The sequence below is a fragment of the Protopterus annectens genome, chromosome 1.part1 (assembly GCF_019279795.1).
Source record: "Protopterus annectens isolate FY-2018-M chromosome 1.part1, PAN1.0, whole genome shotgun sequence".
Taxonomy (NCBI): Eukaryota; Metazoa; Chordata; order Ceratodontiformes; family Protopteridae; genus Protopterus; species Protopterus annectens.
Genome location: NC_056726.1, coordinates 1585170832 through 1585198812, shown reverse-complemented (window position 1 = coordinate 1585198812; position 27981 = coordinate 1585170832).

The window sequence follows — 27981 nt, the reverse complement described above, 5'->3', positions numbered from 1 at the left end:
CAGGTCACCTCTGAGCAAGCGGTATGATATGTTGTCTGTCTATTCCAGCTTGGGAGGTCCCTTGCTGGGCCAGATACTTGGATTCCTCTGTGAATGTGTGTGCTTTCTGGTGGTATGTGTGGGTGTCCTTACTGTGTTCTGGTAAGGGTATGTGCTGTGTGGTGATGAGATGCATGTGTTAACCAACACCGCATGACTGTCCAGTCCAGTCATGGCTGTAGACTGGACTGCCTTCCAGCCTGCCTCTGTAGCTGCATCCCAGACAATGTGTGGGGTGTGGTGTTAGTTGGGTTTGGCAGTGTACATGGGATAGAGATTACATTCCCCCAGGATTGCCACATACACAAAACTGACATTAGTAAACACCAGTAGCTGACTAGTGGACATGCCTGTATGAGCATTCAGTACTACAAGTACCAAGTACTGTATTTAGTTTACTTATTGCTTATGAAGATGTTTTAGATGGTGATGCTCACAAGTACATATTTGAGTTATGGACGTGAAAACACTGGCTATTACAGAAACCTAGTAGCTAACTTTAGCAGCAATCTTTAGCTGAGGAACACATCACATCCTGATAGTTGATTACAGATGATGCAAGTGTCAACATCTCTGTATCCTTTTCTGGGTATATACACACATATCCACCAGAACCATGAGGTCTGTTGGGCATGGACACCCACTCCCCAAACAGAGTCAAGTATCAATAGACTCTGCTGCCACTATCAACATGATCAGGATATAATCAGATAGTGTAAGCTGTCACCTATGAAGCGGCTATTACACATGAGAAGCAATCTCCTACATCCTACACTCCTACTGCAGATGTTACACTGGAGTTAAAGATGATATGCAACTTGTTTCATTACCAGTGCTGTGCACAACCTTACATACAGTATTTGGAAGCAGCTGTTAGGTTGGCAATGAGAGGTTAGGCTACACAAACATGAAAGTTCAACCAGTGGGTCTCTACTCTCAATATCCACTCTATGTAGGTGTGCACATAGCCACTTGGCCCAGCCCTGTAACAAGGGTCACAACACATTTGCATAACATGTTGACATGCACAGCTATTATTGCTTACAAACAATACTAGAGAGGTGGATATTACATGTCTTATGTGCATGGATAGTTACCTAGCTATTCCAATTGTCTTTTCTATCATGCTGCTAAACTGTCAGATGAATACAATTCATATGTATCCTGTTACTGAGTATTGTAATTGCCAACAGACATAACTAATGTTTGTATAACATAACACAAATGCTATGTAAAATGGAATACAGATGAATCAGATCTGCCTAGGATAGTGTACATTACACAGTTATTGGCACATTATCCCACAATGCAAATCATATTTGCAAAGTATGCCCACCTTTGACATGTTCATCTCACTAATGCACCCATACATATGTTCTACTGTTACAATATATCAACATATTCTATCTCCTGTTATAGCACATACTTGTTGGTCCAACCCTGACACAGACAGTGTCTGGAAATGAAGTAATGAATTCCAAGCCCAAATATATCATCCCTTGTGGTGTATGAGGAGTTTACCCTGTGACCTACAGCAGTACACACATAGAATACTACAGGCATAACTACTGCTTAACAATACATTACTACAAGATAGCTATTTCCACTATATGCATTGCTCCAGTTGGGCGTTGTCCCTTTGCCTTACTTGTGAGGAAGACAGCCTGGAAGTGTAGTCTAAAATCTATTGCAACAGCTGAATGCAGACAAACTCAACTATATTGTGTGGAATGTCTAGAAGTTTTGGTCTACATGTGAGTACTCCTGTTATATTTCTGAACATTGCTACTTGTGCAGGGTTTGTCTGTACCTAACACTTCTGCATATGTTTCAGTCTGGCCAGGTTGTTTGACCAGCTCAAGACTGTATGACTATGCATATAATGTTAGTGGGTTTACAGTGTGCTCACCAGACATCTTTAGTTTGGTGTTAATGTGTATCATACTTTGCAGATAATCGGTAATTGGTAACACTTCCTAGTGTAACTACTTTTCAACCTTCTGAAGCATGATTCGTTCAAACAAACCCTGTAACATCAGCAGTTGTTTCATTGTATAACAGCAACTATTTCACATAGGGCCATGTTAGTGTGACTCTGTCAGGTATGTCAAGGTTTCAGCAGATGTCGTACAGTGGGTGAATAATTGGTAATGGTATGACAGTATGTATTGCTGTAATTAGTCTGGATGTGGGGGAGATGTTGGTGGGTGTACATAGCAGATGCAGGTGTGTAGACATTGCTTTTATACATATTCTATATGTGTGTGGGGGTTCTTTCCCTATGTGAACACCTATCCCTTAGAGGACTATTACTATGGTAATTGCAGGCTGATTCATTCAGGCACTGTTAAATGCTTCCTGTATTGCATGCAGGTAATATTAGTCCTAGAATCCTTTTGGCCATACATCAGAATGTAATAAAGGTATGCTAAATAAAAGATGTCTGTGTATTTCTGTCATGGATATTTGCAGTCATTGTAGTTGTGTTAGTGACTAACCCTATTTGGCTCATGTCCGTATGACATATCTGTAATAGTGTATTGGCATATACTCTTCATATGTTATGTTCATATTGTTTAGGGGGGACAGAATGTGTGATTGCTATGGTCCATGTTATACTCAGATTTGAACACTTCAGATGCTGTATACACACATGTATGTATATATATATATATATATATATATATATATATATATATATATATATATATATATATATATACACACACACATGTATGTATGTATGTAGATATATATATATATATATATATACACATACATCTTTATGTACCGGAAATATATATTATTGCATACGTTTATATGTAGCTCCATAGATGATGTGCAGATGTTTTTAACCTATCTATATATCTATATATATGATATCTCTATATATCGACATGTATCTATATATATATATATATATATATATATATATATATATATCTGTGTGTGTGTGTGTGTGTGTGTGTACATCTATATATATATATATATATATATATATATATATATATATATATATATATATCTATATATAAATATATATATATATATATATATATATATATATATATATATAGCATACATCTTTCATTGGGTACATGGCAGTTTGTCCTATTTCCACACAATCTTCCCTTTTGTATTTTAACCTGTCTGAAAACACAGCTGACATAGGTACATCTCAGGTATCTTAATGGCAGGTTACTCTGAGGATAGTGTACATGGTTGTGGGTTCTGGTCCTGGAAGTGGTTATTATTTTACTTCTCAGAGCAGGCACTGCTAGAGAAAGGGTGATTAACACACATTTATGCAGTTGTAAGCTAGTTTGCCCATGTTCTGCGCGACGGTAAGGAAAAGGTTGCGCTTATCCGTTTAACCATGTTTATGCGCTGCTTACCGTCATGCAAACCCGCTTAAAACTGCTTAAAAGTGCCTTAATCAACTTGCATCCAACTGCCCTTATTCTGGCCCTCATAAAAATAAACAGCCCTTGAACCCGGGACCATGAACACCACAGTCAGTGACTTTACCACTAAGGCATCTGCGATATATATATACAAATGTTATGGTTTTTAGAATATACCTTTTACTACAAGCATTCGTAACTACTGAAAACAAATGTGACAGTCAGTTGGTGTACATATGTATAATACATGTTAATGTTCATATGTTTTTGGAATTATGTGTTGCAATGTGACCTGACAGGGTGTATTAGGGATGCTCATGGCTCTGGTTTTTGTGTCCTTTTTTTATTGTCTCCATACTCCACGTAAATACCTCCATTTCACTTACTGAACATCCAACCCAGGCTCTCCTTGATGCATAATTACATTACCCATCATTTCTCCCCCACCCCAAACTTCACATACACAACAAGCATCCCTTCTATGGTGAATTAAGTTAATATTAATTATTATAATACCAGAGCTGCATGTGTTTTCTGTGCACTTCAATTCCCTAGGATTGCTTCTGTGTCACGAAGTGTGTTCATAGATGTCTATATATATGGCTATAGATGTCTGTAGATATATATATATATATATATATATATATATATATATATATATATATATATATATATATATATTCATATCTATGTGCACACATCACTGACTTGCATATATATATTTAGCATTAATTTTTAACAGTTATACATATGTAGACATGTATATGTTGATTCACAAACTACAGTATATTACAATGTACTGTACATATGTACACAAAGTGTCTGTCCCATTTGTTGTCAGTACTGTGGAATGCCTGTAGTAAAAGGTGTATTCTAAAACCCATGAGGCATTTATACATCTCAGATGGCTTAGTGGTAAGTCCAGTGACTATGATGTGCCTTGTCCAGGGTTCAAGACCTGCGATGGACTAATTTTTATTAGGCCAGAATACAGCTCTTTTAATCAGTTGTAAGCATGTTTAAAAGTGATTGTGCTACATTAAGGTGGCATTTAAATATGGTTAAATGAAATTTAAAACGTATAACCTGTGCACGCAAACACGGTCACATCCGCTAACTACTCAGGATATATATACTTAAGTGTAGCAACATCTCACTATGTGCTTACATAACATTACAATCTCTGTTGACTTTACTCTCGGGCACACATGGGTTTATATGGGTGTTTCAAATGTTTATTAAACTGAAGATTACTACCTAAATATGCAAACTGTGGTTAAGGTATACTTTTTAACATAATAAACATCTCTGACTTTATTGGGATTTGAACTACAAATGCATATATACTATGCAAATGCTCTAACCATTGCACTATTGACATTAATGTTGCTTCTGCCTATTTTTCTGTTTAGATGCTTTCTCTGTGTAAGCTAGGCTAAGCAAAGGGCAGTGGCACACAAACCCACTGAGCTTCATGTACTCTTGAAATAATAACATAAGAAATGAAAGGGGAGAATATAAAATAAAACCCCTAACTACATTAGACATAGCCCCTCACTGACACTCTTCAAGAAAAACCTTGACGGGTGAATGGGTAACAGAATATACACCCCTGGGATCATGTGTTCCAGAACCATACAGCCGGGGGTGGGGTTGGACCAGTTTTACAGCTGCAAGACCTGTCAGGGAAATTGAATGGTGTGGAGATTTTACATTAACATGCCCTGTTTAGATCACTAAGTGCCCCTATCACCCTCCGCCCCCCAGTCTTCAACAGCTTCCAGCACCTCTGGCTCAGTTAATTTATCAGTGGGCGGAGAAAGCCAACACACTGTAGCTATGGTTCTAAATGCCCTTGGGTGGATAACCTAGTACCTACCTGTGAACCTCTAAGGTGAAGGCCATCAGTGAAATACAATATGTGAATAAATAGAGCTTTCAGATCACAATATACAGTGAGCAATCAGCATGTAGGCAGAAAACTGTTCAGTACAGCAAGTACATGCAGAACACTGATACTTAATCACTCCAAACATCTCTCTTGGAAGCTAGAAGGCTTGTATCAGTTTAAGGCTTTCTATTGCTTACAAGTAGGTTACCTACAGGAAAGGTGAAAAACAAGCACAGACGGGAAACATGCATGCAACAATACCATACTGGCTTGCACCTGTTGCCCTTAGGCTTTTGAATACTGGCCAAGGCTCTTGCTGCCGCCATGGTGCCTTTTTTAGGCAAGGCTCAAAGGTGAAACCCACCTCCGTAAACAGCACAAAAATGTAGAACAATGAGGGTTATGCTACTCAACGCCAGGAGTTGCAATCACAACATGCACGCACTCACAGCACTCCTCGGTATGGGCAACATTAACATCTCTGCAGCAACTGAAACCTGTCTTAAGGCTCCTGAGAGCACCCCAGCACTACCAGACTAGAACTCATACCACACATTTGGGCCACAGAACATGGGCTGGCACAGAAATGGAGGGGGTGTACCCATATTAATCAAGGATACCTACACCTCCAGGTTAGTGGGGCAGCATGATACCTCTGAGATCATCCATGTGCAGCTAATATCAGCCAAAACTGCAATGCAAATTGTGGCCAGCTACAGATCACCCACCCAGGACTGCCACTCCACCTTCCTGGAGACAGTGAAAAACATGACAGTTCTACCAAACACCCTGATATTGGATGAGTTCAACTACCCTACCATTAACTGGGAAAACTACTCGAGTACTTTATTCCAGACCCAGAGCTTCCTGGAATTTATCCACTCAAATGCCCTGGATCAGATGGTAAACTCTCCAATCAGAGGTGGAAACATAGCAGACCTGGTAATCACCAACATGAGCAACAGGTGCAACACAGCAGAGGTAAACCTATCACTGGTTAGCTCTGACCATGAACTATTCACTGTGGATGTCCATACCCCACCATTTCCCCCATCCAAGGAAAACACAGTGAAATCCTTTCCTACAGCTAACTTCACACTACTAAAGACAGAGGTGGGAAGTTTCACAGCCCCCACACTAAGGCAAAACACTGTCCATGATACAGAAAGATTTACAAATGCACTCTATGAACACCTACAAGGATGTATGGATCATGCCATCCCTGGTAAACCAAGACTCACTCCTCCAAGATAAGGACACCAGTTTGGCGGACCCCTGCAATAAACAGGCTATACAACAGAAGGAGGACGGTAGTCCAGAAACAAAAGTAAATCCCAAGAAGGAAGGATATCCCTGACCAGTATTAGTAAGAAACAACGGTCCCTCATGTAATCATCCAAGGCTAACTTCAAAAGGGAAATAGCCAAGGATTAGACAGATAACCACAAAGCCTTCTTTGGCTATGTCAAGAATCTAAGTGGTAACTCACAGATTTGCACTGTGCCGGTGCAATATAGCACAGAATATACTGAACCTACTGATATCACCAACAACTTTGCATATACATTCAGTGCAAACTTCACCCCCATATCACCCCCTAAAGGTCACACAAAAATACAGGAAAAGTACAGTATCCCAGACATCACTGACGCACAGGTGAAAATAGCCATCTCAAAAGGCAAAATACAGCATCACTGGGGCCAGATGGTGTCCCAGGCTGCATCTTGCAATCACTACAAGACAAACTAACCCCCCACTTTAATAAGCTTTTCAACCTCAGCCTCTCCACAGGCTACATGCCCATAGAATTGCACATGGCAACGGTTATTCCACTCCACAAAGGAGAAGCCACAATTGACCATGGTAACTACTGCCCCATAAGCCTGACTAGCCTGGTCTGCAAGGCTATGGAGTGCATCATCATGGAACTCATTAACAAAGACATTGGTAACCTCCAAACACTCGACCCAACCCAGGTCTTCTTGGTTGAAGGCACATCATGCCTACTGAACCTGGATGACATCTTACAGACAGTCACCCAGGTGATAGACGAGGGGAGAGGTGGTTCACACATCCTACCTGGACCCTGCCAAGGCTTTCAACACCATTCCTCACTCAGGTATTATTGATAAACTCACCAGCCTGAACATAAACCCCTACGTCACAGGATGGGTTGCCAACTGGCTTACAGACAGAACCCACATGGTAAGACTAACAGCTTCCAGGTCCATCTCTTAAACAGTCACAACTGGTGTCCCACAGGGCTCAGACCTGGGACCCCTACTAGGTTCATAGGTAGGTACTAGGCTATCTGCCTGAAGGCATTTATAAGCCTAGCCGGAATGTGTTCGCTTTCGCCACCCCCTTAGATTAGTTCCCTGTGCCTCTGTTCAGCAGAGCCATTGAGGTGATCCCTGGGGTAAACTTTCTGTTTCCCATCCACTTGTCAAGGTTTCTCTTGAAGAGGGTTAATGAAGAGCTCTGCCTAATGTAGATTGGAATTTTGTTCCAGAGCATGGGAAGTCTCTGGGACAGGAATCTATCCCTCCAGCATGTCCTATTTATTGTTGTGGTGAGGTTTAGATCCCTGGAGCATGTGGCTTGAGGAGATATGGTTTTCTTTAAGTGAAGCATGTCCATCAATTCTGGGTTGGACATGGCCTTGTATGTCAGGCAGAGATCACCTCTGAGTAGGTGGTATGCAACTGAGTACAGCTGGAGTTTCTTCAGTCGAGCTCCATAGGGCATCTGCTTGAGGCCAGTGATCCTCTTGGTGAGGAACTTCTGTGGTCTTTCCAGTTGTTGCAGGTGTCTTGTAAGGTACATCCCAAATGGGGCATTGTACTTTATGATGGGTCTGATGAGTGATGTGTAGAGGGGCCCAATGACCTCTTTCGATCTGGATGCAAACCCTTTTGTGATTAGGTGAGTCACAAAGAAGGATTTTCGAACCACTTTGGCAATGTGATTATCAAAAGAGAGGATACAATCTACTTGGGTCCACAGATCCCTTATTACGTCTTCCGTATTTAGGGGGCTATCACCTATGTGGTAGTTTGTGGGTAATTTGCTTTTTCCAAAGGGGATGACTATGCACTTTTTGGCATTTAGCTTGAGGCCATGGTTTTGACACCAGGTATCTGTCTCAGTGAGACCCTTTTGGAGGATGTCTGTGTCAGCTGGAGAGTCAATTATAGCCCCTAGTTTGCAGTTGTCTGCAAACTTGGTCAGCCATAGTCCTCCTGTGCTTACCTGTACCTCTGAGAAGTATATGCCGAACAAAAGGGGTCCCAGGACTGAGCCCTGGGGAACACCACTTGTAACCGGTTTAGAGTCAGACCTAGCTCCTGCAACTCTTACCATGTGAGTTCTGTCCATGAGCCATTTGGCAACCCATCTCATGATGTAGGGGTTTATGTTCAGGCTGGTGAGCTTGTCTATAATACCTGAGTGGGGAATGGTGTCAAAGGCCTTTGTGAGGTCTAGGTAGGCTGTGTGGACCACCTTTCCCTCATCTATAGCCTTGGTAACTGCCTCAAAGAAGTCCACCAGGTTTAGGAGGCATGATCTGCCCTTAACAAAGCTGAACTGGGTAGAGTCCATTATTTGGAGGTTTCCAATGTCTCTGTTAAAAAGATCCATGATAGTGCACTCCGTAGCTTTGCAGACCAAGCTAGTCAGGCTTATAGGGTGATAGTTCCCGGGGTCCGTTGTGGCTCCACCTTTGTGGAGTGGAATAACCATTGCTGTGCGCCACTCTGTGGGCACATAGCCTGTGGATAGGCTGAGTTTAAAGAGTGTGTTTAGGTGAGGGGTTAGTTCATCTTTGAGCTCATGTAGGACACAGCCTGGAACACCGTCCATTCCCATTGATGCTGTGTTTTTGGCTTTGAGAGTGCTGGTTTAACCTGAGTGTCTGTGATTTCAGGGGCACTACATTCCTCTGGTATAGTTATGGGCCCTTTTGGGGGTAAGAGTGGGTGAAGTTTGCACTGAACCTGTCTGCCAGGATGTTGGCTATATCAGTCGGTTCAGTATATTTTGTGCCATTCTGCACTAACTCCGAGCAGATCTGAGAATTGCCACTTAGATCCTTGACATAGCTAAAGAATGCCTTGTGGTTACCTTTGGAGTCCATGGCAATTTTTCTTTCAAAGCTAGCCTTGGATGATTTTATGAGGGAATGTAGTTTCTTGCTGATACTGATCAGGCATGTCTTCCCTTCTTGGGATTTTACTCTTTTCTGTACTAGTTTCCTCCTTCTATTGTATAGCTTGTTTATGGCAGGGGTCCACCAGACTGGTTTCCTTTTCTTGGAGGAGTGAGTCTTGGTTTTGTTTGGGATAGCATGATCCATGCATTTTTGTAGGTGCCCATAGAGTGCATTAGTAAAGGATTTTACAGCTTGGATAGCATTATCCTTTAGCATGGGGGCTTTGAAACTTCCCACCTTGGTCTTAAGTAACGTGAAGTTTCCTTTTGAAAAGTTTTTCACGGAGGTTTCTTTGACCGGGGGTGGTGGTGGAATGTGGATATCCAGAGTGATTAGTTTATGGTCAGATCTAACCAGCAAGGGGTTGACCTCCGGTGTGGAACTCCGGTCGCCCATGTTGGTTATGACCAGGTCCAATATGTTGTCACATCTGGTGGGGGTGTTGCCCAGTTGATCCAGGGTGTTTGAGTTTATTAATTCTAGAACATGTTGGGCAAGGGAGTTTGTACTTGAGTAGTTCTCCCAGTTAATGTTTGGGTAATTGAAATCACCCAATATCAGGATGTTTGGTAGGACCTCTATGTTTCCCAGTGTTTCCAGGAATACGGAGTGGGACATTGTAGCAAGCTATAATTTGAATAGCAGTTTTGCCCTTTGTTAGTTGCACGTGGATGATCTCTGAAGCATCGTGCTGTGCCACTAACCTGGAGGTGTGGCTATCCTTGATGAATATGGATACTCCCCTGCCTTTTGTATTTCGGTCCGGGTTTTGTGGTCGAAATGTATGGTATGAGTTGTAGCCTGGTAGTGCTGGGGTGCTCTCTGGAGCCTTAAACCATGTTTCGGTCACTGCACATATATCAATTTTCTCCATACTGAGGAGTACCTCGAGTGCGTACATTTTGAGGTTTAGACTTCTGGCATTGAGCAGCATTACCCTCAGTTTTTTGTTACTTGTGCTATTTACAGTGGTGGGTTTGTCTTTTGAGCCTTGCCTAAAAAAGGCACTATGGGGGTGGCAAGAGCCTTTGCCAGTATTCGAAAGCCTAAGGGTGACAGGTGCAAGCTGTCTCTATCAAAGCAGCGTGGCTTGTCGAGCATGTCATCCCAGGCTGACAAGACACTGGATCCCCTTTGAATGACACCAGAAGCTTAGCCAATTGCTGAAATTAATAAATTGTTTTCTACACCATGGTATCATTCTTGGTGAGGGCAGGATGCTACTCAGGGTCAGGGTCATACCGGCTCCTCCATGTCTCTTTTCATGTAGTCCAGGGAGTTACAGCTCAGGTCATTCACACCAGCATGGACAATAACAGAGTCATATTTGTACATGTTCTGGAGTGATCTGAGTGCTTGTGTTATGTGGCAGATTCTGGCACCTGACAGGCAACTAACAGTAACCTTCTCCTTGTTCAGCCTAGTGAGTAGGACGTCAGTGTGCCTGACTATAGGGACACCTATTACTAGTGTGTTGGGTATGTTATTTTGCCTTAAGGGCTGTGATTGTGTGGCATACTGGTTTTGTGAAGTATGTGTTTCATGGTTTGTGTTGGGGGGTGGAGGTTGCTTGGATGTCTGCTTTGGAGGTCTCTGTTGCTTTTACAGATTTTTATTTAGAGCCTCCGAGTATGTTTTTGTGTATTTATGTGTGCTTTTTGCCAGTGCTGGTTTCATAGGTCTATGTGAGACTGGTGGTGTGATGCAAGTAATTCCCTTCTCCTCTTGACTGCCTGGTCCAGTCTTGGATTGAGTGAGCTTAGCCTCCAGTATGGCTGTATAATTGCATCTCTCGCATGTATTAGTGTTTGGTGGAAGAAGGAGAGGGTTGTCTGTGTACATAAGGCAGTTGTAACATTGCCTCAAAATGTCCCGATTCATCAGTTGGACTGGAGAGCACACTTGAAACTGCCCTTTGGACATGACTGGATAGGTACAGTGAACTGTTTTACTGATTGGCTGGTAAGGTCGAATAGACAGCTTTGTCCTTCTCTACAGTATAGGGGGGTCTAGAGCTAAGGTTTATTAGGGTTATCTTGAGAAAGCCCGTCATAGGTACGGGTGAAAGCGCTTGATTTATTTCTTTTTTAATGTTGGATTCTACTTCTACTGAAAGTTATTCCTTCCGTGTATTTTAACTTTGGCTTGTCATTAAAAGTATTTTACTAAAGGAGAAGTTTTCAATGACTACAACATTTTTGGGATTCGTATGAAGAAGTTTATTGGCTACTTGTGCTTCTGCTAACTTTTTTCCTAGCTGTTTTCCTGGGACATTGTTCGTGTTTTGTCTAAGGTTTATTAGTGCTTGCTATGAGTTTTGGGCAAGTGCAGGGATGAGAAGTGAATGAATTGAGTGCTTAAGTTGAATGTTTGTCTAGTTCCAAAGGAAAAATTGAAGAGTAGACTTTGTGGAGCTGGGAATAGTTATACCCTAGCTAACCGGCACTGCCCGGCGTGCAAAACTACGCAAATGCGGGTTTTATAGCTGGGAAATGAAAGAGATAGAAATTGGCACAAAATGGCCAATAAACTACTAATTTCTGGGCTGAAACCACTCCTCCAGGGACAGATAGGCTGCTCACAGCTCCCTCTCTCACAGTGAACAAAGAAATCTCCTTCTATCCAAGTAAGGTATGGGCAAACACAGAAACTTGTAACACAGTCCTGAATTCAGCACTGACCTGAAAACTGGACTAAACTAGCTTAGAAAGGTGGGAAAACAAGTATTTTGTTTTTTTTTTTTTTTTTCAGAAAATAAAGCAGATACAATCAAAAAAACACTTTAAATGCACAGAAATGGCTATCACACTTGAGTGTGTAGCCTACAACAGCCAAACAGGTAATTTAATCACAAAAACTACTTTGTTAAAGTGCAGGCAGTAAAATAAGTACAATTTGTTTGTTTGTTTGTGTCTTTCGGCTTTTCCCGGTTAGGGGTCGCCACAGCGGAACTCCGGTCCGCTAATGATTGGTAGTGGATTTTTACATACCGGGTTACCAGCCCTGACGCACAACCTTCAACGAAGGCATGCCCCATTCACATATGCCTCCACACAGAAGATGCTCTAGCTGAGAATCAAATGGGATAACGTCTTGCTATGAGGCAACAACGCTACCGCAGCACCACCACTGCAGTCTTAGTAAAATAAGTACAATATGTAGCTGAAACAAGCTTTTTCAATCACAAAAACTCTAGAAAATCATCATTTTAGGTGGAATTAGCTAAAGGCAGCACGAAAATGCAGAAAAATGATACTTAATCACTCCAAACTCTCTCTTTTGTCTCTCTGCTGCTGTAGAACTCTGCAGGGCACCAGGCAGGAGTTTGCTCAGCTGTATACTAGCACAAAAACCTTGCAAATGTTCGGCATATACTTCTCAGAGGTACAGCCAAACACAGGAGGACTATGCCAGACCAAGTTTGCCAATGACTGCAAACTGGGAGCCATAATTGACAGTCCAGATGACACAGACATCTTTCAAAAGGGCCTCACAGAGGCCGACACAGGGTGTCAGAGTCATTGCCTCAGGCTAAATGCCACAAAATGCATAGCCATTCCATTTTGGAAAATGAAACACCCACAAATTACCACATAGGTGGCAGCCCCCTTAATACAGATGAATTAATAAGAGATCTGGGGACTAAGGTAGATAAGAATCTCTCCTTTGACAATCATATCGCCAGAGTAGTTAGGACATCCTTCTATGTAGGCCATCTAATTACTAAAGGGTCCACATGTAGACATACTGAGGTTATAGTTCCCTGTTACTTGTCACTCATCAGGACCATCGCAGAGTATAATACCCCATTTGGGATGTACCTCAGAAGACACTTCCAACAGCTGGAAAGACCACAGGAGTACCTCACAAAGAGGATTACCTGCCTCAAACATATGTCCTATGCAGCCAGACTGAATAAACTCCAGCTGTACTCAGTGGCATCTCGTTTACTCAAAGATTATCTCTGCTGGCCTACAAAGCCATGTCCAACTCATACTTAATGGATATGGTCCACCTAAGGAAATCCATGTCACAGTGAGCCACGCGCTCTAGTGAGTTAAACCTTGCCACACAATAACTAGAACATGCTGGAGGGACAGATTCCTGTCACAGAGACTCCCCATGATTTGGAACAACATCCCTAATTACATTTTACAGAGCCCCTCACTAACACTCTTCAAGCGAAACCTTGAAGAGTGGATTGGGAACGGTAGATACACCCCAGGGATCCCAACATTGGCTCTGCTCAACAGAGGGACAGTTAATTAATCGATGGGGTGGCAAAGGCTGACACATTCTTGCTAGGCTTATGAATGCCTTCAGACAGTTATCCTGGTACCTTCCTATGAACCTATGAACCTATACATACAGTAACAGTACATGCTGATAGCTTAATTTACTCGTCAGGTGTTGACTTACCTTGTGCCAATAGCAGTTGTGTGTGCAATAGTTGTGGGCTGCCTATGTTGGATGCACACAGTAGACTGCCTATACATGACAATTTACAGGTAGTCTTGTGTGTGTGCCATCCATTTTTACTGTATGTGCAGGTGGAGAAAGGTGTCAGTCCCTAGGTGCCTACACTGTCAGTGTGTGTGCTATATGTTCCCCCCTTGCCAAGGCATGGGCGTACTGGGCACACCTCCATCTGCCTACAGGGACTGGCTCAGGGGCTTATGGTCTGTGTCCCTCTGTGCCTGCAGGTCCCTTGGCAATGGTGGTGGGCTGTGAGGGCCTTCACCATTCTGTCCCTTCCGCAGGATCATATTGTGTAGCATGGCACATACTATGAAGATGTGGGCACATGTGGCTGGAGAGTACTGCAAGGCTCCACTGGATATGTCCAAGCAATGGAACCGTGATTTGAGCATCCCAAACACACACTCTGTGATGATTCTGGTTTGTGCATGTGCCTCATTATAGTGTTCTTGCATGCGTGTGTGTGCATTTCTGATGGGTGTCATCATCCACGGTTCCAGTGCATAGCCAGCATCCCTCACCAGATGGCCATATGGGATGTCCCCACTGGCAAACGCCTGATACAGCTGTGAAGCATGCCAGATGTGGGAGTCATGATAGCTTCCAGGGCTGCTAGCACATACATCCATGATAATGCCCTGGGCATTGCACATGACCTGGTAGTTGATGGAGGTGTATCCCTTGCGGTTTATGTAGTGCCTACCCTGCTCATCGGGTGGTGACTTTATGTGTATGTGCGTGCAGTCTATTGCACCCAGAACCTCCGGGTATTCTGCCACACCATTGAAGAGATGCATATTGCTGGCCAACCCCTCCTGCATTTGGGGGAAGTATATGTGCTCACTGGCATGTGGTAACATGGCATCCAGGAACTGGTGGAGTACTCTGGATGCTGATGCCTGTGAGATCCCCATGATATCCCCAGTTGGCCTTTGAAAGGTATCTGTGGCTAGAATTCTCAAGCTTACACATACCTTGGTAGCCACTGGGATGGGTTCCCCTTTTGTTTGTTCTGGCTCTGAGTCATGGCTGGCACAGCTCCACAAGTTGCTGTAGGGTGTCCCTGTCCACCCTGTAACGCTCTACTATCTCCAGATCATGTAGCCCCTGGTAGGTTACCCTGGGTCTGAACACTCTTCTCCTCCTCTGGTGCCTGCAGTGGTTGTCAGTATCATCCTCCTGACCACCTTCAGTCTCCATCACATGCTGGTGGATCAAAGCAATGGCAGCCCCTAACATGTACATATTAAAACTTCCCCATTTGTATACACCAATGGTGCAGTGTGTATGGGAAAACATGAGTATGTGGGAGGTGCTTTTACACTTTATACTATTGTGCTACCTATGAACCTATAGATGCTGCTGATGTAATTGGCTGTGTGTGAGCAGTTCCAGCTGCAAGGTATCTTACTTATGGGTTTTACATTGATTACTGCAAGTGTGGGGGCTGTAGTGTGGAGTTTTGCTTGCCTGGCTTGATTTATCTGTTGCCCTTTAATTCCCTTTTAAACCTAGATCCCCTCCCATTGTCAGGCATGCATCCACCTGCCAGCTTTATTGTCTTGTACTTTCCTTACCCAGTTGTGTGTTGCAAAGTGTGTTATGTAGCTGATATAATGCAATTTTACTTTGTTCTGCTGTGACACTTTACTGTTTTCTTTGCAGTACAGCCCCTCCCCTTTTCTGTTCTGCGGGTAACTGCTAGCAGCCTTGTTAGCTGTTGTCAATGGCCCACTGTAGATTCCTAGGTGTTAATTGCTCATTTGTACTCCAATTTCCCTGCTGCAGCATTTCCTTATTTTTTCATATATCCTTCCTGTTTCAGCTCCGGTGTGCGCTTGTCCAGTGCCCAACTTTCACAGAAGGCACACACACACACACACATCTACTGCATGTCTTTAAAATTCATTCAACTCCACACAGAAAGTGCTCCAACCAAAAATCAAACCAGAGAACCTCTTGCTGTGAGGTGACAATGCTAGTCCCTGCACCACCGCAGCCAACCAATCTATATTTACTAAAGTTATGTATTCCTGATTTTGATCAATTTCTTGTCCTGTTAATAATGTGTTTTTGTAATGAAGCTTTTCTCCCTGAGCCTCCACTGAAAAAGGGCCACTTGCCCAGTCAGACATCCCTGGTAAACAAATGTAAAATAAAAAATAAAATAATATCAGTGGGATTCCTTGTAGTCTGTCCTTGGGATTCTGAAAATATCACCATTAGAGGTAATCTGCACCACAAGTGAATGGGAATCTTTGTAGTAATCCTTTCTGATTCAGTGACTGAATGCAATGATGTTCTATGACTGTAAGAATTATTTCTATGGAATCACATTGCCTGGGCAACAAGGTAATGAAGCGTTCCAGGGGAGCAGCCAATGCTTATTAGTCATGTGATCTGTCTCATAATTGCCTGCAATAACCAATTTATGCTGTCAAGCAATTCAAATAATCACTCAGCTGTATAAATTAACATAGCCTGCCATGAAGATTAACTTGACCAAAATGCTGTAGTCACTCATTTTAATAAATAGGAAAAACAGCATTGCAGATACAGTAAGTTTAGTGAAGTTCAATACAGAGGTGCTAGTAGGGGATGTTTTCCTTCCTGGGACTTCAGGAAAGATGAGCTGGAAGTACATATGCAGAGAGTTTTTCTAATGTTTCCTACCTTAAACTTCACATACATACAAGAAAAGTACTTGCTTCTTTTTGCATTTATTATCATTTTTTGTGTTTTCAATACATTTTGCTTATATTATTGAATGTAACAACTTTTTATAGCTTGTTTGGCTAAAGTTGCTGGCTTTATGTTATTAATAGTCACTGGGCTATTAGTGTATCAGATAGTACCACCCTCCATCTGTCTAAGTGTTCTTCCTTTGACTTTTACACTTTTTATCACTTTTTTATGTTAAATTGCAGTTTCAGTGAAAATCACTTTTATTATATGTTTTAGTCACCTGGATATTTGGTGTGATTAATTGAGTCTCCATTTTATCACACTGTGTATTCTCCTTGGTTGATTCATTAGATGGCATCCTCATTTTGCTAATCAAATTGTTTTCATTTTGACTTCCCACTTTTTCCCACTTTTTGGTTTAATCTTACATTAAGTTACAATTTCCAATGTCTTTCTGGTGACAGTGTAAACCTGCTGAGGACAGCAGTAATTCTTTAGGTGTGGGAAATAATTTGCTGCTGATTCTGAGGGATGCACGTTACTGGCTGGAGTTAATTGGCTCTTTCACTTTTTCTCCTCTGTATAACAATGAGTGATGCCACTTTGTATATCACCATGCAAGTCTGTGTTCAAAAGATGCAGGCACTTTCAGTTTTAATTTCTGTCTAGATCACATAATTAAGCAGTGTTACATCACTGTACATTGCAAGCCAATCTAATAGCCTGTTCAGACCAAATTATTTACTACCTACCTGATTTTGGTGCTTGAGCCTAACTTTTTAACTGCATTTATTATTTCACTCTAAATCAGTTTCTTAACAAGGAGGCATAATGCTATTATCTTCTCCTATTCTGCCACTAAACAGACCTTATAGCTAGGCAGAATGACAACACTGACTACAGACTGCAAATTGGAATACATTCATAGTAGTGACAGCTTTGAACATTATAGATGAAAAAAAAAATCCATGACAGAACATCAAAACACAAAAAAAAACAACTAAAGCCCATGTCTTTGCAAGAGGGCAATCCCCCCCCCCCGCACCCCTCATGTGCAAGGGGGTTGCACCCCCACACCTTCTGCAAGTTATATACCAACTTTGACATTGCACTGCAGTGGGAAAGGGAAAAAACAGTATCTGCTTTACCATGATCTTATGCCACACACAACTGGCTATTCAGTACTATTAAAGAGCACATAGCAACATAACTTCACTGTTTTGTCTTTCGGCATTATATGAGCAGCTCTTACCATGGACTTTTAACAATATTTGTTTTTTTATAAGTGAATTTTAAGAAATGGACTATATTTTGTATAAAATCCAAAAATTCCATTAGTTCAGTTGTACCTTTCCTCCAAAATGTATGTGTGTGTGTGTGAGTGTGTGTGTGTGTGTGTGTGTGTGTGTGTGTGTGTGTGTGTGTGTGTGTGTGTGTGTGTGTGTGTGTGTGTGTTATTCAAAAATTTAGTGTAATACACCCAGGATTACTTAAATGGGGTATTAAACACACTTCTTTTCTCCTGTGCATACATAACCATATTGGCATATATGGGAGTGCAGGCTGTCCCCCATATCCATGCCTTGAATTTGTAGGTAAAAATTCATGCTGGAAAAATAGATAATTATTAGTAAGTAGTATCTTTATAAATTCTTTTAACAATCTTAGGTCTATGTTATTCACATAAGCACAATCTGTTAACACCACCTCAACCACTGAAGGTCAGTATTGTGTGGAATAGAAGAGAACAAATCTACAATATTAATAGAAACAACTCACAACTGATCATGATATAAATCAGGAGAAGTAAGTCTCAAAAACTCCCACAAATCCATAATTGAATGGTGATGTTTGGCTAAAAATGGATTAAGCTTTGGACAGTATATAAGGTAATATGGTGGGTTTTGGATCCATCAGTTGCCACAGTTGGCCTAAATGGAGGATTGACCCTAGATTTGTGGACCATTGGAATACCGAAAATAGCTGGAATCTGGGAGTTATCCATTATTAAATATTCCTAAAAACTTTTGCTAATAACCTATTGTAGTGAATAAGTAAGTAATCTATCTTAGAATATTGTGTATTAATTTCATGTTTAGAGACTTTCAAATATTTTTCCGTATCAGTTAATATTTCGAGGATACAACCCTTGTAATCAACTGAATTTATAACAACAACATTACCACCCTTATCTGGTTTAATAATTCTCGATGCCTTATTAGCAGTCGTAACAAATAAAATACTTCTTTCATCATTATTTAGATTACTACATGCCCAACATTTTTTGTTATTCAAAATTCCTAATATCCTTCTCTACCATTTTTTCAAAAAGAATTTATGTGGGGTGTAAAGGAGGATTAAATATATTTTTATACAATAGGATTCAAAGAAGGTTGTGATGCTTTAAAGAACAATTTCAAATTTAACTTTCTCAAAAATACTTCAAATCCAGCAAAATGTCTACAATATTCGTGAGTGTAATAGGAGCAAATTGAAAACCCTTCATGAACAGTAGAAAGTGTCTACTTTCAATAAGCAAACTACTGCAATTAAAAATATTAAAATTGTTCTTAGTGTACAGTATCCCATGATGCGTGATTTCAATATGAAATGTTTAGTCTAATATCTTCCCCTCTATCTTCATCTTCCTTTCTCTTTACCTCTCCGATGATTCCCCCTGTTGCCCAAGGATTTTGGATACTGTCAATAATTGGACAACTGACATTCAATAAAACATTGTGAATGTCACAGAGGTAGAAATTTTAAAAAGGGTCCTGAATATCTAAATTCTAGGTGGATTCAACACAGTCAGCATTGAAATCATCACTATTGTAACTATTCCTCTGTGCATGCTCCTGGCTGGTTACCCCAGCACTTTTAGGCATGGAGTAGCTGTATTGTTACGACTCTCAACAATACCCCTATCCAACTTTTTCTTTTCTCTTTTCTTAATATTAACATTAGTAAAAACTTTATAGTAAGAGGAACTTTCAATTTCGAATACCAAGTCATCAATAATAAATTGAGCCCATAGATCAAATCTGCCAATCTCATAATTACAGTGTCTTTATTCTTAATTATTGATTTAATTAACTGTAAATTAGAAGACATCATAGATTCCCTTCATGCCACTAAAATCCTGCAAGAGAATCTAACACAGACAAATGATTAGTGACAAAGCCATGGATGTAATCTCAGTGCCAAGAAGTGCATTATGATACTTTAGGGAAAACATCCACCCACATTAATTATTCCATCAATAACACCCCTAAGAGTTGACCTGATAGTTAGGGATCTAGTAACACATGTTGGTAGTAATCTGGCCTTTGAAAATCCTTCTATCTCACCCAGTTTATAAGCAGGGGTATGACATCCACATCCAAGGACGTTATAGTACCACTGTACTCTGCCCTTATCAGATCCATCATTAAGCACAGTTCTCCATCTAGCATGTACCTAACCAGGGATATGCAATAGCTGGAAAACCTACAAAGGATTTTTGCAAAAAGAATCCAGGGAATTAACACACTGTCCTACTCCGATCAGCTCAAGACACTGCTTCTATACTCAGTCTCCTACAGGTTACTGAGAGATGATCTATGCCTGGCATACAAGATATCCTCAATTCTAGCCCTGATGGATCTCCTTCACATCCACAGAGTGAAGAGCACCTGAAACACTAGATGCAATGATCTAAACTTTGCTTGTGACATAAATAGAATGTGCTGGTGTGAAACACTAGCTCCAAGGATCTAAACTTTGCTTGTGACATAAATAGAATGTGCTGGTAAGATTGATGTGTGCCTTAAAAGAATCCCCATGCTATGGAATAGATTCCCTATACATGTGAAGCAGAATTCATCCTTGACCTTCTGACCTTCTTCAAATGCAACCTTTACCATTAGGTGGGAAACCAAAAATCCATCTCTGGTCTGGCCCCATGGCACTGATGGACAGAGGCTGACAGTAAATATTTCCTAACTAGCACTCTCCCACCAAACCTCTATCAACCTTCTAACTAATATACCCCTCCTTATAGATGCCCAAGGTCCATGGGAACATTGCAAGGCTAGGGTTATAAAGGCTGTAGTGGTCGTTAGCCTAGTATATACCTATCAGCCTATGTAACTAGAAAGACCAGGTAAGTAAAAGACCTGAATTGCCAAGAAAAACTGGGTGCTTTGTTCCTACACTCAGTTTCCTTTAGACTCCTTATGCATGTTCTGTGCCTTGTTTTTAAGGCTGCAATTTATCCAGTAGTCCAAGAACTCTTATACCAAACAATCCAGCTAATACTAGGCCAAAGATATAAATATACACCAACAAATTAATAAGACAATGAGGAATATTTTTGTTACATAGCACCTACCTTTTCCATGGAACAAACTCTCTCTCTAATAATTAGTGTGACATGCTGCATGCCTGCCTTCAAAAATCAGCTGGACAAATGGTTGGGTATTGGTACATACACCACTGGTATGACCAGCTTGGTTCTCCTTGAAAAGACAGACAATGCCTAAAGGTGGGTGGTGGTAAGGCAGAAGTGGCCTTGAGACTCATTTGCCTTGTAACTCCTATGATCCTATGTGTGAGTATATGTATGTGTGTGTGAATGTCTTCAGGGTTAGGAATTGACTAAGATGACTATGTGGGAGAATAGGTGAGTGTATCCATGAGCCTGTTCGAGTGTGTAATATCGAGTAGATATCTGGGTGAGTATGGAGATGTGTGTGTGTGCGGGTCTACTTCTAAATTTTGAAGTTTCAAAACTTCAAATTTCTTATGGTTGAGACGATAAGATCGACATTTTGAAACTTTGAACTATTTAAATGGAGATTGCTGTACAGAGTGGAACGGTATATTTATTGTTTTCCTCCCTGAAGTCTGATCTTGGAGTTGGTGTATTTAATTAGCAGGGGGAGTAGTATAGGGGAGTTTGCCTCCTGCAAAAACATAAAAAAAATGTTTTTATTTTTTTTATTTACATTTTGAAGTTTCAAAACTTCAAACTTATTGCCTCGACCATAAGAAATTCAAAGTTTTGAAACATCAAAATTTAGAAGTACACCCGTGTGTGCATGTGTATGCATGCGTGCATCATTGTCTGAATGTACGAGTTTGACTAATTCTCTCCTCAGCATCACAAAGTGATTTGTTGCACTAGCAGTAATAATTAGCAATTCAGAGACATGCAAATCAGCATTTTCATAGGTAGTTAGTTGGCATGCAGTCCAGAAGACCATTAAGGAGCCAAGCACATTCTCCCAAAGCAGGTTCAGGCACCTAAGCAGGGAGACATTTCCCTGTGGTACATTTGGATGGGAACAGATGGCTGAAGTGACATTCAGCTGCAGAGAAATATGGCGTTTTGCAAATTCCATGTAGGCAAAGAGAAGTGCACACTGCCTTGCCCACAGTTTTAGTAACCAAGTGCATGGGGGCAGAAGAAGTAATGAGCATTGTGCTTCGTGTACAGTACATTCTTATTTAACTATGACATGTGGAAGTGTGCTACAACATGCAGGAAATCTTGCATGCTACTGTAGTCACATTTATGTACCAGTATGCATTTTAGGTAAGGTTCCCTAGGCACTGTGAAAGGGGTACTAGTTCACACACACCAATTACAAAGGCACTGCATTTTTACTGCCACTGGCATGCCCATTGGCCAGCCTGCTGATGATACCTGCCATACTGTCTGCTGTCTCATGTTGCCATGAGGACCATTGACATTATTTTTCCCATGTGCATTTGATTACTGAAGTTGTGGGCATGGCATTACATTCTTCTCTCTGCCCACAGGGAATTCACAACAGCCATATTTCTCTACAGCCGAATATCATTCAGCCATGTGTCCCCAACCAAATATACCACAGAGAAATGCCACACTGCCTAGGGGCCTGAACCCCTCCCAAAGCACTGTCTGGTTAAGTCACGTACTCAAAATTCCACAGTAGAAAAAATGAAAACGTGGAAGGATTCAAAACCTGAAGCAAGTTATGAACAGGTTAGAACTTTATTCATCTGCATTAACTGTTCTTTGCAGCTAAAGCTGTCTCTGAATCATTTTGTCCATGGTCCTACAATTTCCAAGGATAATCCTGCTTCTGACTCTTTTTTTGCTGTTCCTTTGGTTCTACTTTTCCACTTGTAGAATGTTTACCTCAACATTGTGTACAATTTGTATGCAATAGCTCTCTTTTTTATTTGTATTTATTTATTTATTTATTTATTTATTTATTTATGGGGGGGGGTTGTGTGTGTGTGTGTGTGTGTGTGTGTGTGTGTGTGTGTGTGTGTGTGTGTGTGTGTGTGTGTGTGTGTGTGAGAGAGAGACCATTTTGTATTATCTTTGTATTCCATTGTTGGATGCATTTTTTACATTCCTGTTGCTTCTATTCTGAATGTAACCTAGGGTGAGACTGCCACTTGGCATGCTGTGATGAGTGCTGCACCCCATTAATCAAAATGTAGATAAATAAATAAAACAACTACTATCTGTACTGCCTCAGCAGTAGCAGCAGCCAGAAATAGATTTATTGAAATTGCTTTACTGTCTCCTTCCACCTGAGAAGTTAACTAGCTAGTAGTTTATACTGCTATGTGACGCATCACTAGGTGCAAATCAAATTCAAATGGGGTCTTCCTGTTTTATTTTTCCTTCATGAATCGGCTCTCCTGGGTATATTTAAGTTGTCATTTTGCAATGAGTTCCACTTTTATATAGCACTCTGTTCTGGGGTAGACTACTCACTATTATAGGGAAATTGTCACGATGAAAGCTTCTAAGTGAGCTAAATAAATCCTTAAAATACAGTGCAACATCATAATTCACACAATATAATACTCATAACATCAGAAATCCTCAAGTTGTACAGAGTTTTTAACAATGGTCACCCCCCCCCCTCAGCATCCCATAAATTAATGATCACACATTGATTGGGATTCAGACAACTTGCCACACCATAATAAGTGCATTTTTATGGTGAGTAGCCATGTGAAAAGTGTGTGTGATTCAGAGAAATAGGCTCAGTGATGTGGGCAGGCTATTGTATATGCTAATGGTTGTATAATGTCATGGTGATGAGCAACATTATTAAAATGATCCTCTCCATGTACTCTAATGAGGCAAAGTAAAATGATGGAGCAATTCAGAAATGTATAAAGGTCATGCAACAGGGCTGCACACAAAGCATGCTTAAAGTTGGCTGAATGTCCATTTTCAGATTAAGGTAACCACTAAATAATGTTAGAGATTGCTGCCTCTTTAATAAATGTGGATATGCAAGAGGGTCCCAGCTGTGCTATAATTCATATCAAAGCATCTGCCTTTGATTAACATTCCATGCACTCCATGACACTGACAATGTGAAGCAGTGCCTTGAAGACAGGAACACCATCCAAAAAACTGTTGAGATGCGTTGGCCTTGTCTGCAGCACTAAAGAAAGCATGGAGTACCCATCCCTGTGGATACTGAGGTATGTGTTGCTTTACATACATTAGCTACAGGGACCTTTCAGTGACATACCAGGGAGACAGTGAGGACATTTCAGTAATCTGCCTCGAGAATACTCCATCAGTTTCTTGACATCACTCTTCAGCATTTGGGGGACCATTTGTGGATCCCATTCACCCCCAGAGGAGAGAGACAAGACTATGTGACAGTTCTGTGATTTAACCCATTTCCTAGAGGTAGTGGAGGCTATAGATTGTACCTACTTAGACATGGAAGCCCCAGCTGGTGAACTGGGAAGGCAGTATGTGAAACAAAGGGTTTGACTCCATCATCTGCCAGATGGTCTGTAATGCACAGAGCATCATCTACCATGTGGGTGTAGGACACCCAGGCAGTTATCATCACTCTCACACATGGTACTCCTGTGACCTGTACCACTGCTTTGTGAGGAGGCAATTTTCTTCAAGAGCATCTCATTGGTTATACCAGATATGCCCTGCAACCCTGGCTAAAGACACAAATAAGAAATCTACCAAATCAAACAAACTATGGGTACCATCATGTCCATTCACAAACAAGAAACATCACTAAGCATATTTTTCTTCTACTGAAGACAGTTTTTCATTGTCTGGATTTATCCAGTGGTGCACTGCAGTATGATTCTGGCACGTGCAAAAATACTGTCAATGTGTGTTGTTTTATGCAATATCATACTTAGGAATCAGTCACAACATGGTTGGCACTTGCAGGGACAGGAGGCTGGTCAGACTAGGAGTCAGTGAATGAGCCAGCTGAAGGTTTGTCATGGCAGATGGATCATGCCGGATGGGCACAGAATGCTAAAGAACTGGCACCGAAGTAGTGGCTTCTACATCATTTCAGAAAATGGTAGACAATTAGAAGCAGATAAAGAACTGTAAAAATGATGAATGCAAATCCAACACAAGACTCTGCATACCTATGCGTAGGCTGACCATGCTGTAGATAACCCAATTAAGCAGGGCACAGTTATCATCACTTGCACAGGGTGGGAAGGGAACATCAGAGTGGATTCTCCCACAGGAAATTGTGTGAGTGCTAAGGACTGTGAAAGTAAAATATGCATCTGTGTGTCATGCTAGAACTTTGGGGAGAGTGGGTGTTTTAGTGTAAACATCTTGGAGAAGGGCCAGTGTCAGTGGAAGTGTGTGATGTATGGTAGCTGTGGTGATGTGAGCATTAATTGGTCTGTTGGGACATAACCTCAGCAGTAGTTGCAGCACTGCTAATTTGTCTGCTGGGTGTGCCATGACCTTTGCTGCATGTTGATGTCACTATGAGCAACATCTTCTATGATATGTGCCACTGTGGTGATAATAAAAACCAATGGGAAATCCTTTTCCAAAAAGTATATGTTTGGTCTTGGTGCAGTTGAGAAGTAGTTTTTAGTTTATAAAGGAGCTCATGCAAGGCTAACTGGAGTTGGCACTGAATTGCCACAGTGAGAGTGAATTGATCGGTAAATGACCATGTCATCAACATAGAGGATAAGTAGGAGATGGGGGTGGTCATAAGGAAGTTTATTAATGAATATGGAGAAGAGTAAGGGGACATGAATGGATCCTTGTGGTACACCTTTGGTAACAGGTACAGATTCTGATTAGGAGGATTTTATTTCATCACTGAAGTGTCTGTTAGAGAGGAAGTTTTTAAACCAGTGCACAGAGTCTGGACTGATACCAATTTCAATTAGTTTATTGTGGAGAGGGTAATGGTCAATTATGTCAAATATCTTTGTCAGGTCTATAAATAGGATACCTGAGAGGAAGCCACTATCAGAGTTTTGCAGGATGTTATCAGCTAGGGACCAAAGTGCTATCATAGTACTTTGTCCAGGCCACAATCCATGTTGTTTGGTACTGATGGACATGGAGGGAGAGTTGGGTGTAAACCGACTTTTCAAGAAGTTTGCCCAGAATTGGAAGGATGGATAATGGACCAAAGTGAGAGGTATCCTTTGGGTTGATTTGCTTTTGGAGGGGTTTAATTAGAGCTGTTTTTCAAATGTGAGCCATGATGTTTTGTGTGAGATGTAGATTATATATGTGGGTGACAGAAGACATAGATGCTCTCTGCAGTGATATATGAAGAAGGGATATATGTTATCAGATCCAGGAGAGGTGACGGTGGAAATATTTTCAAGTAGGGTAGAGACTTCTTTGAGACATATGCATTTGAAGTGGAAGAAGATGATGCATGATGGCAGGGTGGGTAATGTATGATTTGTGGGAGGTCCGGAGTTTATTGATTGGAGATTGTTAAATTCTTTAAAGAAATCTTCTGGATAAAGTTTTGATGTATTACATTGAATGGTATTTGTAGATAGGGCATCATACAGAGGTTTTCTTCATGTCAGTAGGTTAACTTCTTTCCAAAAGTGTTTGGGGAAATGTAAGAGGGTAATGTGTTTCTTTGGAGATGTATTGTGTGCCTTCTGATGGACTTTTTGGCTAGATTACACAAGACTATGAAGGAGGTGTGGTTGTCAGTTGTGGAGGTCTGCCATGCTTCATCCCTTATAATTAAAAGATTTTGAGTTCAGTGGGTAGCCATTCTGTTTTGGTGGGTTTATAAAGCCTATTGATAAGTGGGAAGAATTTTTCTTGCAGCTGGAGTAAAAAGTCGGTTTGGCTTACTGCTGCTGTGCAACAGTTATGTAAGGAGAGAATTTGGTTACAGTTGTGGGTTCTCAGACCAGTTCTCAGTTTGTCTATATTTATGTTACTTTGCTTTCTGAAGGCTTTTAATATTGGTGGTAATTTTATAGGATATTTGACAATTGTAAAAGTGATTAGGAAGTGGTCATGTAGTGATGTTGGCAGAATGTTTATGTTGGACATGGAGTGTGGTAGGCTTGTAACAATCAGGTGAAATGTGGAGTGTTTGGCGGACCTGAGATTAGGTCTTGTTTTTTATGAGTTGAAGCATGCCTAGATCTGCTAGGAAGGTGCCCATGTCAGATAAAAGAGAGCCAAGGTAATAAAGACTGAAGTCACCTATAATGATTGTGTTAATATTTTTGGGACAGTTATTAAGGATGTTAGTGGTGAGTGATTTGAATTTATTTAGGGAAACAGGGGGTGGTAGATAGGCTGTAGCAATCAGTAGTAGCTGGAAATTTTAGGAGAATCCATTTTGGATCGGATTCCGAGGAGGAGTTTCCTTGGGCAATGACTTTTGGTATTAGGTTATTTCTGTATTTCTGTGTCTCCACCTGATTGTTTGCCTGGTCTGGCATTACTGACATACTTGCAGGAGGTTAGAAAGTGCTGGAAGTTGGGGGAGTCTTTTCTGACCCAGGATTCTGTGACTGCTAGGATGTCTGTGCTGTGCAGAGAAATAAAAGCACTTATGTGATCTAGCTTATTTCTGATATATACAAGCCACAATAACCGCAGTAATTATGAATTTTGTAAAGTTGTAAAACATATTACAATATCTCCATATCATTCAAGCCACACACATATTGCCATCACAATTTTCCTCATACTGCTGTGAGTTGTTATATGAGGCTAAGCAGTTCTATATGTCGCACTTAATTGTTGAAATAGTTTGGGAAATATGAAACATATTACAATACAAGCAAACAGTATACAAATACTATTCAATATCTCTTTAAAGGGATAATATTCAATACCTCTGTAAATGCACTAGTCAGACATCAATTGTCAATACAGTTGTGTTTGTCATCAAATAAGCTTTAAGATGAAATCTTTCAAAATAAAGTACGCAGAATGGGTTTGGAATTATTAATGTAACTATGAACAAGCAAAA